Consider the following 14,744-nt stretch of genomic DNA (forward strand, 5'->3'; position numbering starts at 1 on the left):
ACCACACACATACGAAAACTCACGCACACGCTCATAAAGTTCGCTAAAGAAAGTCCGCGTATTTACGCATCAAAATAACACGGTTTTGTATCGAGTTATTCATTTAAATAAAAACCTTAAACGTAACATGATAAGGTTTATATTGGAAAAATGCACGCACACAGTCAAAGTCCGCGAGTGGCGAAGTGCTGTACACCATGCTTCATTTGAATTTAAACCTTAAATACAAATAGGTAAGATTTATATTGGAGTGTAATGTTTCACAATTTTGAATCGAGTCGCGTTTGCCGCTCGTGTGGTTAATGTTGCCGTACCAAAAAATTGAATTGAATTAATGGGTAAATTTTTTTTGTATTTTGCTATCATTAATACCAAATTTTCAAAAAACCTTTAAGAAAAGAAATTTTATTACAAAATCTAAGAATATTATGGAGTCGCAAGTTTAGTTAAGGTAATTTGATAACGAGGGTTTCTTCGAAGAAAGTACTGTTTATAAATTTGTAGTAATAGGTTTTGGAAGTCCGTAGGTCGTGGGTGAAAATGGAATAATATTATGACAACACTTCCGTTCCGGTTATTGCCAAGATTTGTTGTTATTGTTGTTTTTATTAGTTTTATAGGTTTTAATGAGATTTTACTTAGTTGTGTGCATATATTTATATATAAAGACTAAAGCAGTGAATTTTTGAGTGTTATTAGTGTTGCGTATTGTTCGTGCAGGTGTTTCAAGGTCAGTCCTTGTTTTTAACAAGCTTTTATTAGGACGATCTGTATGTAACTAATGTAATGGAATCTAAGGTAACTAATTTAAACATCTTCCAAGGATCGTAGCGTCATGAAAATTGGCAGCTGTATGTAGTTCTGCTGACAATACAATAATATCATACTGTCGAACTGATCTGATGATGGAGACAGGAGGTCGCCATAAGAACTCTGTGATGAAACAACGCAACCTAATTGTGTTAGGGGTTTTTAGAATTGTCTCGATGAGTATTAGTTGTCTGTCGTAAGAAAAGTATAGTCAGCGATAAAAGCTTGTACCAAAAATGAAATTTTTGCAAAAAACTTATTAGTTAGGATTGTTAGGAATTTAGGAGTAGGAATCCGCTTTTGTCATACACGACATACACTGTTTATGTGACGTCAGTGATGACAAGTATGGCAAAGGTGGTTATACACTAACTGCAAAAGAACGAACTCAAGGACACACCTAGCGCTTTACTTTACCTTCGCTTATCATGAAAAAATAAGTACATAATGTAGGTGTTTCATGTAGGTGTTTTTTTTTTTGCTCCGAGTTGTCTAGCGAAAAATTCCACGCGCCGCCACTGAAATATATAAAAAAATTATAACTCTTATAATTTTCCTGTATGATAATTTCAGATAAGAATTCTATCTTGTTTCATACTTTTTAGAGCGCGATTTTCAGTAGTCGGGTTTTAGTTTTTGAACTTATTTTTTTAGTCCTATGGACTTCGAGTTTTAGCCGTGGGACAGCAAAAAATGCCAATTTGAAAATTGACCCATTAATGATGCGATGTTACAGTAGGTACATTGTTGATCGGGTCCTTTATGAAGGTTATGAATATTTACCCGCGCTATCGCTTGCCCAGGAACATTGTGGGACCTTATTACAACTTTGACGGGACATGAAAGTTTAATGTTATTTCTAATTTTGTGCGTCAGCGGTTTCGCTTAATAATTCAATGCAATATTCTGTATGATGTTGATGTGATCTTAGAATATAATTTGGCGTAGTGGGTAAGAAAATCCAAAAAAAATGCATACCCAAGTTTATGTATTTTAGAACTATTAAAAACTGAGAGTGGAAAATTTCTCAGCCTGATTTCTTTTTAAATATATACTAAGTAGTCACGTATATACTTAAATCCAAAATATCCAAAAGAAATATCATCCCTTGTACACCCCGCTCCCTATACACTGCTCCCGATATGTTTAGTTTTTAATACGCTAGTTATTTTTTTGGATGTTTTTATAGTTGAATGGAAAGAAAACTGTGAACTTAATTCAATAAATAAAATGGATAGAGAAATTTTCCACAGCGAGTAAAAAGGCAATTTCTGAAAAAAGTATAGTCACATGGTAACTTTTTTAGATTTTCAATTTGTAGGTATAAATCGGCAATAAAATGGCATTCCAGTGAAATTAGACTGAGCAATTTTCCGGTCCAAGACACGCCAATAAATTATATTTTGTTAATATTGGTATTTAGCGGGGATATTTTTTTGATATTTCATATATTGTTGCAATACGTTACATGTCCGGAGAAGAAAGTTTTAACGGAGCATTTTTCCGTAAAAAGATATTAACGATTTAAGACTTTAGGTATTTACTTAAATCCTATTATTATTATTCTTTGGAAATGTATACAATACTTTTTGTTTATTGATACTTTATCATACTGTAAAGTTTTTTCTGGCTGAGGAATTACTGCGGGGTCCACTACCTTTATTTACTACACTAATATAATAACTCTTACTCTATAGCACTAGAACACGTCCGCCTTAAATTTTTCGATTACCATTTGCAATGTGTCTATCTCTATAAATATCACACTTCTCTCGCAATTCGTGTATAAATTCAATTTCGCAAACTCTCAAATTCAACGGACACAGCACGGCGTGGAGTTGAAAGTACATTTACATTGAACATTTCAGGTCGGCTGTCTCGAAAGGAAGTTTCATCTTGAAGAGTATTCACGCCAACCGGCCGGTGCCTTCGAAAATAGTAGCGGCGGCGGCGCTCTGCATATTTTCACGATAATAAACTTTTGGAATGGATGAACCGAAGCACGATGAAAGGTAATTTTAAAGGGTTGCTTTTGATATCGACCAAGCAAATATAAACAATAATGCACTACTATTGAATTGACATTCTTTATTCAGTTCTAGTTTACCTACGACGACTTGGTGAAAACTACTTATTCTTAAGTAGGTTTTTTTTACTCCTTGGTTTTAGGAATGTAAAAACATATCGTAAATAAAGTTGCGTTTTTCGCCTTTACGTTGTATAACATTTCTACTCTCCTCCTGGTGGCCTAGCCAAGGTGTTCGCTTCGCTATCAAATCGCTTTGTGTCTCTCTATCACTCTTCCATATTAGTGATAATTAGTGTGACATGACAGTTGCGTTTTGTTCGCTACGGAGCGTTAGCGATTGGCATGTTGTCTATTGGCTCCTCTACACGATGGCCCATCCTATTGGTCCAATATGTTGGGCCAACGTGTAGAGGGGGTAGTGGTGTCGGTTGGCTTATGGCGCGCGGGATGGCGATGAGTTGGCCGCGGTGTCGGTTTTTCGGCCGCACATCAAAGGGATTGGGCAAGCGATGGCGGTACGCATCTACACGTGGCCCAATCCACAGTGCGTGCTCGAACGCGGTCGAATGCGGACGTTTGTGCTCAGTATCAATTTTCGTTTTTTTTTTTATTAAAATGACGAGTACGTGGCCTTGTTATGGAAGTAATGAAGGAATAGGAAATTTACGCAGACAGTACATTTACAATTTAAATAAATAAATATAACAATACATACTTATAGTTAAATAAATGAATATTAGATACATATCTAACTATATGTATATAGTAAGTACCTACATTGCACAATTTGCACAGCTATGTTGGTAAGCTAGTAACAAAATTAAATAAAAATTATAATATGCTCTAAAATAATTTAAGCAAATTATAAGGTAACATGAAATTAAAAAGATATTTAATTAATTTAATTCTTTAAAAAAATCTAACATTCATTTATTTTCGGGAAGTAGGTAACCTCAAAAAACTCTTGCAGCTTCTACGACATTTTTTTTAATTACTTGATGATAATAATGGTACGTGGCGTATCTTAGATAAATTGCTGCAACGGCTAATGCTTCCATCACGTCCATCTTGGAAACCGGTTAGATCACAACTGAACGTCGCCATCGTGTAGATGCGTTCCAACCACCACAAGGTTATCTCGCTGGCGCAGCGCTGGGCCATCGTGTAGAGGAGCTATATGGGGCCTGACTAAATATACAGTTGTATAATGTATCCAAATAAGGCATTACTACTTTACTATAACGTATTTTCGATTCTGGGAAATTGTCACGTAGTATTACAAATCACTAGGTACATTATGAAACACTTCCAAAGATTAAAAAATAACGTTTTGATCTTTAATTTAAGAATATCTAGGTATATTGGTATTGATACTTCGATCTCTTTATAATTGTATATTTTATAATATTATTCTGAATGTTTAGATAGTATTTTTTTTACTAAGTAATAGTAGGTATACCTATATCACCAAGACTAACAAATAAAATGAACTTTTCTTTAATAAACCCTCGGCGTGTGCATGTTTATTCATGATTTTAAGTTTGCACTGCGAGTCAACAAGTCGGGCTCTGTAGGCATGAACTTTGAAAATCCCAGATTATTTTATACAATCTGGTATGAAGATTGGGTTCAGCTACTAGGTCCTATGAGTGCCATCACGTTAGCCTTGCTATCCCATACCTAGAAAATCTCGCGATTGTGGCGATTGTGTCCATTCTATTTTATTTTTCCAAGGAATATTTTACGAATTACGTAAAAGGTTAAGGTCGACTGGTAGAGAATGCATTTTGGAATCATGCTATGTAAGATAAGTTTTCTTTTGTGCAATAAAGTTTAAATAAATAAAACTATTTCTAGTTAGCCTGAGGATATTATGAAGTAGGCATGCTGTTAGCTCGCACAGAACAAACAGCGACTGCTACAGGAATCGGCAGAGAGCTGCCACATATACTTCGTACTTTCAAGACTCTCATACTAAATTGTGTTCAAAGGAAGCATCTTCCAGCCGTCGTGTGCTTTCCCAAAATAACGTCTTATTTTTTTTAACATCTAAATACCTACCTTCTCGTTGGTGATAGGAGTATTGAATTGGTCAATTTTTCATTGCTTACTTACTTATTACATAACTGTTGCTTATTTACTAATGATAAATTTATAATAATTATAGGATTATTTTTAACCGGCTTCCAAATCCCAAAGGAGGAGGTTATCATCAATTCGGTTGTATGTTTATTTTTATTATTTTATGTTTGTTACTCCATATCTCCGTCATTACTGGACCGATTTTGAAAATTCGTTTTTTGATTGTATGTCATACAGATTGATCGCGTTTTTGTCAAAACCCAGTTCTGATGATGGGATCCATGAGGAATCGAGGGAACTCCTCAAATCTTAAAGGCATACATATAGTGATGTTTGTGTTTGTATCAACAAATCAAGCACATACATTTAAAAACGTGACATTTGATGAAGTGGAACTGCTGACGATGATCAGAACGGAACTCTTAAACGACGCATAGTTCACGTTTGGCGATTTGTCCACTTCGTTATGTTTGTTAAGCAAGTTTAGTTTTTAAGCCACATTTCTGTCAAGCTCGAGTTCTGATGATGGGATCCATAAGGAATCGAGGGAACTCCTCAAATCTTAAAGGCATACATATAGTGATTGTTGTGTTTTTATCAACAAATCAAGCATATACATTCAAAAAAGTGACATTTGAGGAAGTGGAACTGCTGATGATGACCAGAACGAAACTCTTTAACGACGCATAGCTCGCGTTTGGCGATTTTCCTCTTCGTTATGTTTGTTAAGCAAGTTAGGTTTTTAAGCCATATTTTTATGTCAAGCTCAAGTTCTGAAACATGGGATCCATGAGGAATCGAGGGAACTCCTCAAATCTTAAAGGCACACGCATAGAATTTTCTGTATTTTCATCATAAAATCAAGCATTTACATTAAAAACTGTCGCATTTGATGAAGTGGAACTGCTGATGATGATCACAACAGAACTATTTTCTTTCGAATTTCGATTTTGACTTGAACTGGGACCCGGACACGGACCGGTACCTGGATCCGGTTCGGACCCGGACCTGGACTCGGACCCGGACTCGGACCCGGAATCGGACTCAGACCCGGACCTTGACCCGGAAAACCACTATGATACCTAAACTAAATAAACCACTATGATTACCTACCATAAAATGTAGGTATAAAGTATGATAGGCCAATCTTACTAGCCCCTCCCGCTCAAATCCCCGTACACCGTACCGTTAAGTGGGTTAGGTTAGGTTTGAACTGCGATCCTCACAGAACCGAACAAAAGTGGGTTAGGTTAGAACTGCGAGCCTTACAGAAACGAAATGCTACTAGAAAAGTGGGTTTGATTAGGTTCGAACTGCGATCCTCACAGAACCGAACTGCTATCAGAGAAGTGGGTTAGGTTAGGCTAGAACTACGACCCTTGCAGAAACGAAATGCTAATAGAAAAGTGGGTGGTTTTACCTTCTTTTCTACATAGAGCACCATCTACCATAATCTTTCACCGGGCCCCATAGAAGTCGGTTTTTTTTTCTTAAAAATTATTATTTTAGCACAGCTTCACTACTACAGCTTACTAGAATTTTATTCTAATGTAAGAAATACTTAGGTAGGTACTTAAATATAATAATTATGTACTCGTAGACACATTACAACGTAAAAGTTGTTTTTATTACATTGTTGTTATGATTATGATACATATTTCCTTAAATAAATAAGATAATAACGTAAGGACATAGTTAAAACTAGGAGCAATAAATTACAATCTGCCTTCAGGAAATATTGCCTTACCTTAAAAAAGGAAAGTCAGTTTATAGAGCAATTCAGTTAAATACTTTGAATCTCTCGAGTTGTGAATTTATAAAGTTATAAATCCAACTAGGTCAGACATAACTCATATAACCCAGCCGGGTCTGACCAGTATAATTTAAAAGACTGGGTGAAGTGGGTGATACATTTTAAAATTCTAGGGTCATAAGCCTTAATCTTGAAGAATTAATATATCAATCTGATATCGCTCCTTGAGAAACACAGTGTCATTAAGCGAAAAACGTGTTTTTTGGGTACAGAGCTTTAAAAATTTCGAAATCTTCAAACGTCTAAAACTGCCGTACTAGTGATAGAAGTAAGGTTTTTTTGCTATGTTTTGTTAGATTTTTAACTAAGCTTGTTAGCCATTAGAGTAAATTGTGTTGGTTTTGTTTAATTTCTAAGATAATTCAATTAAAAGAAAATTGTAATGTCACTTTTCCGTTTATTTTTGTTTAATGTCACTTGACGTCTTCGCAATATTGATTCAATTTCTGGAAAAGTGACACTATATCCAGTTATTTGAAATAACTTAACCTTTATTTCAATGAAAAAGCGCAAATAGCACCATTTTACATTGATGTCAATTAATATTTATTAAAGTAAGCGATTTTCAGTCTCAAAAATTAGCAAACTAGACTATTATCCTTTAAAACTAGATTATTCTTAGCTTGTTTTGTTTGGCCAAATTTTTACGATCTAAAATTACCAAAGTAAATAAACAAAGGGGAGGATAATAATTGAGGGATGGGATGTAAGGCCGCAGTACCGTCTTTACCATAAGGGCACACGAGGCCCGTGCCCAGGGCCCCCATCCTCAGGGGGCCCCGAAGGACAGACAGTAACAGTATATTTAATTACCCATAATAAATAGAAGATCATAGCTGAAAAATGTTAGTTTACTTAATTAGCTTTCTTTACTTTCCAAAAGGGCCCCAAATTCTTACGTGCCCAGGGGTCCTAGCATAGTTTAAGACGGCCCTGTGTAAAGGGCCCAAATGCCATGTTACGGATCCCAAACCAGCCTCTCCTGCTCGTGGTCACCCTGTTGAATAACAAACGAGCCTCTGGCGATCCAACAACCCGCACTGGACCAGCATGGTGGGCTTATGGTCCAATCTCATTTGACATCTACGACTCCTCGGTACGGCGCTAAGTGCCCTGTAAAAGTGGTGCTAAGAATCCCCGGGCGGAAGATACCCACAAAAAGATTTTAATGGCCCATGCAAGAAAAAAGAACTCCAACACCTATAAAGGCCGCCCTTTGATTAACGAAGAGCGTCTCACTGATCTGAAACACGGCGTAAAAGAAATTAATGGGGTTGTCAGAAGTTCGACGAGAAGAATGGGCGTACGCAGCATTTTTTAAGGGGTGGGGCAGAAGTAGGGGAGGCTAGAGTACATGGCCTGCAATAGTACAGATCCTCTACCCGTCCGCATAGGCGTGGACATGGTCGAGCGCACGGATCAAGTTAAGTACCTAGGATCTGTACTTAGCACTACCGGGGACATCGACAGCGACGTCAAAGCCCGAATTTCCGCTGCTTGGGTCAAATGGCGGGAGATGACTGGGGTTATTTGTGACCCCAAAATGCCGATTAAGTTGAAGGGACAGGTCTATAAGACCATCATTAGACCTGCCCTTCTGTACGGCAGCGAGACTTGGCCTTTACTAGAGCGGCACAAGCAGGAACTGCGTGTCACGGAAATGAAGATGCTGCGGTGGATGTGCGGAGTTTCACGCAAGGATCGCGTCCGAAACGCCCACATTCGGGGTAGTCTTGGCGTCCGTGACATTGCAGACAAACTGCAAGAGTGTCGCCTTCGTTGGTATGGCCACGTCTCGCGCAGACCGGCAAGTTACGTGGGTAACAAATGCCTGGCCATGCCGCCTCCTCCCGGTACGGGAAGAAGAGGCCGGCCCAAGAAGCGATGGCTTGATGTCGTCAAGGAGGACATGCGTGCCAACGGACTCACTACCAGGGATGCCGAAGATCGGGCAAAGTGGTCACGAAGGAGTCGGAAGGCGGACCCCGGGTCCTCGCGCCCCGCGCGGGGGCACAGCCGGGATTGACGCCAGGATGATGATGATGATGATGATGCAGAAGTAGGGGAGGCTGGGAACGTTGTAACAGGGTACGGTTGAAACGGAAATTCTTAGCTTATGGTCAGAGACCAGGGTGGGGAAACTGCCCCACCTTGCCCCACCGTGGGTACGCCTATGACGAGAAGGCGTGAATCGTTTACCATTTTGGAACAGCCTGTGGACAATATGGAGTAGGCTTTGTCGTCAAAAACAAGTGGAAGGACAACATTGTCGGATTATCAAATTACTCCGACAAGGTGGCTGTGTTGGCGTTAAGTATATCCCAAAGCCAAACTCATATAGACCAGGTACATTAAGCCCAATCAAAACCTAGGCATCGACATCATCACATTGCGATGATAAGATTGAAGAATATTACGAGATTATTACCCCCTAAATAAATCTAACGACGAAAAGCAGGAAACATAGGCCATTGTTCTTGGTGATTTCAATGCTAAAGTCAGATCAAGCACAGATTGGATAATGCCGACATAGTTGGACCACATATGGCCTTGGCAGCAGAAACGACCGTAGTTCTCGGCCAATTCCATTTGCCTTTGGTCAAAACTTGAGCGTAACTAATTCCTTCTTTCTCAAAAACCTCAAAGTCGCTGGACCTGGACGTGAAGTCCTGGCGGAATATGACACACGAAATTGACTACTTATATATTTTCGTCTGACAAAAGTTTAATTGGGGATTTATTTAGGTAGGTATTACGTACAATCAATCGGTTTAAATTTAGTTCCGATCACAGACCCGTGAGAGCAGAAATAAAGTTTAAGACTTAAATCCACCGTAAGCAAAATTAATTCATAAATAGGTAAAACACCTAAACAGAGACACACTCTTATTTGTATCCACGATCAGTTTAACTTTGAATTACGAAGTAATTTTGACACCTTGCTAGAAGACACCACAAATACACATTCAGAAATTCAAATTCAAAATAACAACATTATAAATACATAGTTTAGAAACAGCCAGTATAACCCGGAAAAACAATAAAAAACTCACAAGCGACACATTACATTATTGAATGTATATAGAACTAGCTCTTCTGATGGGGGTACGAACAAGGTACGAATTCTTCGTCATCATCAGTATTAACTTTACTACCTACTAAAAGAGTAGGTAGTATTAACTTTATTAAAATAGCTTTAAACTTTGTTGTCTTGAATTGCATTGAGACATTTTCTACTGTAACGGGAATCTTACACATACCAACCTATTTCCACAGTTAGTTCAATAGGGCTCCTAATGTGGCTATATCTATCTAATTATAAATAGTCGTCTAGTAGGTATCCATAATACAAGCCCATTATGAACCTTATTGAACAAATACAACACAGTGACATTAAACAACGAGTGACATTCATTAACCACACCGTTATAAGCGTTCTGTACCCGTTGTAGTGGCTTTAAGCTTAAAATGTCATTTTTCATTTAAGTACGCCAAGTGTCGCTAGGGTAAACTAAGCTAGCAAATTGACACTACACAGATAATGACGATTGACCTGCTAAAACTCCTGTCAGCTTCTTAAAATCACAATGTCACTTAAAGTAAAAGAACAGTACGTTTTTATTTTTAGTCAGCATTATGGCTTCGAGTTTTAAGCAAAACCGTCATTATAGATATAATGTCACTTTACTTATCTCAAAACGTTAAAAAATGCAAAAGTACAAGTGTCCTTAAAGGGAAAAGTACAATATTGCTTTAAATTGAGTTTTGATTTTGATACCATATTATAAGTTCAAAGTGACATAGTACGTATAGATACACTATTTCTTATGAACATTGACGTAGTTACCATTGAATATCATAGATGACCGTCACTAACCAAAAAATTACAACTTACTTCCCTTTAATGACATTGTTCCCATGAGGCAGGCGCCTATTCCCTCTATTCGCCATAACGACATTAGCGCCCTCTGGCGGTTCTAATAGAGCTAGGGCGATAGGTGTCTTCGTATTGCGTGCGTTACGATTATATGAGCTAGATGGCGTTACTAACTCAAAAACCCCATTTTTTGGATAATGACGTTATGTTTCTCAAGGAGCGACCACACCCACAGCATCTTTCACCTATTTTCATTGTCTATTTTGTTTGCTCTTGTGTTTAATTTGGAAAAGAGATACTAAACGAAAGAATTTGTGTTAGTCTAGTTACACTTTTATAACCTTACGAACTTTTTACTCGAGTAGGTATTTGTCTTTTAGTAGGTACGATAGGTAATCAATAATCATTTACACGTGCCCAGAATAGGGATGATGACACATGTTGAATTTTATAACAAAATCTTGTAAAATAGATAGCAAATGAGCAATTTATCACAATATTGTGGATAAAAAAAATATATGGAAATAATACAAAAATACAGCACCTGAAAGTTTTAAAATTTAAGTTTTTTTTTAACTTCCAAAAACGAAATAAGTAAGGATACCATTCGATTCCTCACATTTTATCCAAAAAAAGATTGTGTAGCAACTATGTATGTATATCCATAAAAGGGTTTACTAATGTGTTGCAGGAAGTTTTTTGACATATTTTTGTATAGCATAATGTTACTTGGCAGAAATGTCGTTTGGCAGAATTACCTTTCGCATATATCATTTAGCATACAATCATTTCGCAGAGTTTTAAAATCCAGAACCATGTTTTGGCATACTGTTGATGTTCATAATAGTCTTTTAAACGAATATTGTTTTCGCAGATAAATGTATTGCATAATATTTAGGTGGCATAAAGTTATCAAGTTGAGTCTTCGTCTACGAGAACTACCCTTTGTCCTTCCACGAGTCTCAAACTATTCTACTCTATAGCAGACCAAATTCCATCTACTCGTAAATCACTTTAGCGGTTTAAGCGTGAAGAGGTAATATACAGACGGAAAGAGTTTTATACGGTAAAATAATCACTAACTATAAAGTCCGTCGGGTAAAAAGATTATGAAATAAATTTCATAATCTAATGATAGGTATCCTAACCTATCTTAATATTATGCTCTAACCTAGTCTATTTTTCTGGCATGTGATCGTTTTTGTTGAGGTCGCAGTTCTAACCTAACCTACTTTTCTGGTAGCTGTTCGTTTTTGTAGGGGGTCGCAGTTCTAACCTAACCTAACCTACTTTTCCGGCAGCCGTTCGTTTTTATAGGAGGCCGCAGTTACAACCTAATATAACTTTCTTTTCTGGCACAGGTTCAATTTTGTTGGGGTCGCGGTTCTTACTTAACCCACTTTTCTGCTAATAGCAGAAAATATCACTATCCCATAATAAGAGTATGCTGCTGGATGATTATGGTACATAAAATTATGCTAAACGAAAGTCGGCGAAAGTAATCTTCTGCTAAATAATATCCTGCAAAATGTATTGTATGCGCAGTAATATTAATGCCAAGTAATAGTTATGCAAAATTATCATTCGACTAAAAGTGTTTCTGCGATACATGTTATGCGAAGTGTATTTCTGACAAACAATATTATGCCAGAAGAGGGGAACCCCCATAAAAGCAATATTTCACCAACAAAAGCGCAATTTTCTTGTTTTGTTCATACAGTTCATACTTCAAGATGGACTCTCAGTGACCTTGACGTCACGGTCACTTATCGTTTTGTTAGGGGCGTTTCGCGAATGAAGTACGACTGTCGGACTTTGACTATCATTTCTGACTTTTGTATAATGGGTCCCATATTGACATTTGATCCTAAAAACAAACCTGATTGATTGATACCATTAATGAAAATTTGTCATGTAGCCTATTGTTGTAGCACTATCGAACTGTCATAGTGAGTTCTCTCTTATGAACTTCCAAGGTACGGTGTATTGATATATTATATTATAGCCCAATATAAATTATTAATAACAAATCGTGTCATGTACGCTCGTGTAGCTGCTGGTATTAATAGGCTATTTTGCTATTTCCTTTATGTAAATACTTAATGGAATTGCATCAAAATAATTAAAATTAACTAATTATTATAATTCTGCCCCATTATCTGCCCAGAATAGGGCAGAATGGCGCTCTCTTGTGTCAGAGGCCAAGATCCTCTTTGGGTCACTGATCCAGTGATGTATGTATGTATGTATGTAATTGTTATAATACCTACTCGTAAGACCCAAAAGTGATCAGTTTTATTGAATTATATATACAATTTTGTATACTTACCGGTAGTTGATATGATAGAATCCCATTTAGTGGAGTGTGCTCAGAGCATAAAAAAAGGTCAACCACGGCGTTGCATGAACAAGAGATTTTCTATGGCAGGATTGGTCCTTAGGACCCAAGGATGGATTTAAGAAGTGGAGCCACCCAGATTTTTGATGCAGGTGGGGGGTGGGGGGGTTTTAAGCGTCGGCGACGTCTGATGTTAATAATTGTTTAAGTTTAGGTTCTATATCAAGTTTAGTATCATTTTCAAGTACTTAAATCAAAGATGTAGTCATAGATCTCATCTAAATCGGTTCAGCCGTTATTGATTCCCCATACAATCTTACACCTTCCTTTTCACTTTTAAGAGATTTTTTTTTTTTAATAAAAGCTATCCTATGTTCTTCCCTGGGACTCAAAATATCTCTATACCAAATTTTATCTAAATCGGTTCAGCGGTTATTGAATCGCCATACAAATTTCCACCGCCCCATTTCACACCCTTAAAGGATGATTTTTGAGATTTAATGTAGGCTATGTTATTCCCTGGAACTCAAACTATCTCTGTACCAAATTTTAACTAAATTGGTTTAGCGGTTTAAGCGTGAAGAGAAATTTAAAAAAAAGTATTTTTTTCATTATTTATGTGTTTTTACTTCTGAATAGTGCCATTGTGATATCAGAAATGAATTCGGCATCCCCGATTTATACTAAAACGATACCAAACTTGGCCTAGTAGCTTAAATGATAGAGATTTTGTTAGAGCGCATTTCGTAGATTATAAGCAACACTTTCGTATCAGTATTAGTGAGGTTAACGTTAATTTTCTAGTCGTGTTGAAAAAAAAAGTTATTAATTTATTTACGACATGCGTGGTCACCCTAAAATTAGAATACTAAACTACCGATATTCTGTGTCAAATTGAATGTCACCACTGTCATCGCGGTCTGGTTACTTTTGAAAACTCGTATCTCACTCAAGTTTGACAGTTTATTTTCTTCGTAATCAAAAATTAAAGAGGTTTTATGCTTATTAATTAGGTCTTGTAGGGTGACCATGATTGTAGAGGATTAAATTTGCCCTCACCAAAAAGTTAAAAAATAGGAAAAAATCTGGCTGTTTCACCTAAATACGACGGTGATCGATCAATTATCAGTTACTGAGTGTGCAGGATTAGTCCTGCTCACGTCTCATGAATCACCCTGTATATGTCCCTAATAGTTATTTTCAAACGTCCCTGGTTGAACTTACATCTAGTTACCTACTAGATACGAGTATAGCTGGACCTTTATAATATGACTTTACTTTGGTACTCTCGAGATTTAAACTTAATAGGTATGGTCCGCTTTTCTGCCGCAATGTACGTCAAATCTGTTGAAACACGACATGACTGCAGTAAAAACTAAATGAAAAGGATTTTCTGATTCCAGACTGGCGCATAAAAATGTAAGAGGGTTATTTTATTATATAGGTAGTTAGTTACCAGTGCAGGCGGTCATTTCACTCGTAAGTCGATAAATAAAATGGCTGAAGACTTTATTTATTAATTAGCATACCTGTGCTAACTCGGGACACGAACACTAAAGTGATGGTAAGTATTAAAGTTTTTTAACTTAAGAAGCTCGATATTAGGCATGATATTCAACCTGTGTACAGTAATACAGGATTTCCAATACGCAAATGCATAAATATGCGTCAATAAACTTAAATAATAAACATCAATTAGTATCCGTGCCCCGAGTTAGCACAGGTATGGTATGTTCATTAGAATATCTTTTTAAAGTGCATAAGTATAAGTAAATGCTTACTTAATGCTACATAA

General features: G+C 36.9%; 1 protein-coding gene across 2 annotated transcripts in view; it reads left to right on the forward strand.

Annotated features, from left to right (window-relative positions):
• LOC134795598 (uncharacterized) overlaps positions 1–14,744 on the forward strand; it is a 125,931-nt gene that overhangs the window by 25,460 nt on the left and 85,727 nt on the right. Inside the window, exon 2 of one of the 2 annotated variants that reach the window (XM_063767498.1) lies at positions 2,679–2,822. The exons of the other annotated variant lie outside the window; for it this stretch is intronic. The gene's annotated coding sequence lies outside the window, so the exon portion shown is untranslated. The remainder of the gene's footprint in view (positions 1–2,678; positions 2,823–14,744) is intronic. 2 annotated transcript variants of the gene reach the window in all.

Source organism: Cydia splendana, chromosome 1 (genome assembly GCF_910591565.1).
Source record: "Cydia splendana chromosome 1, ilCydSple1.2, whole genome shotgun sequence".
In the NCBI taxonomy this organism is placed as follows: Eukaryota; Metazoa; Arthropoda; class Insecta; order Lepidoptera; family Tortricidae; genus Cydia; species Cydia splendana.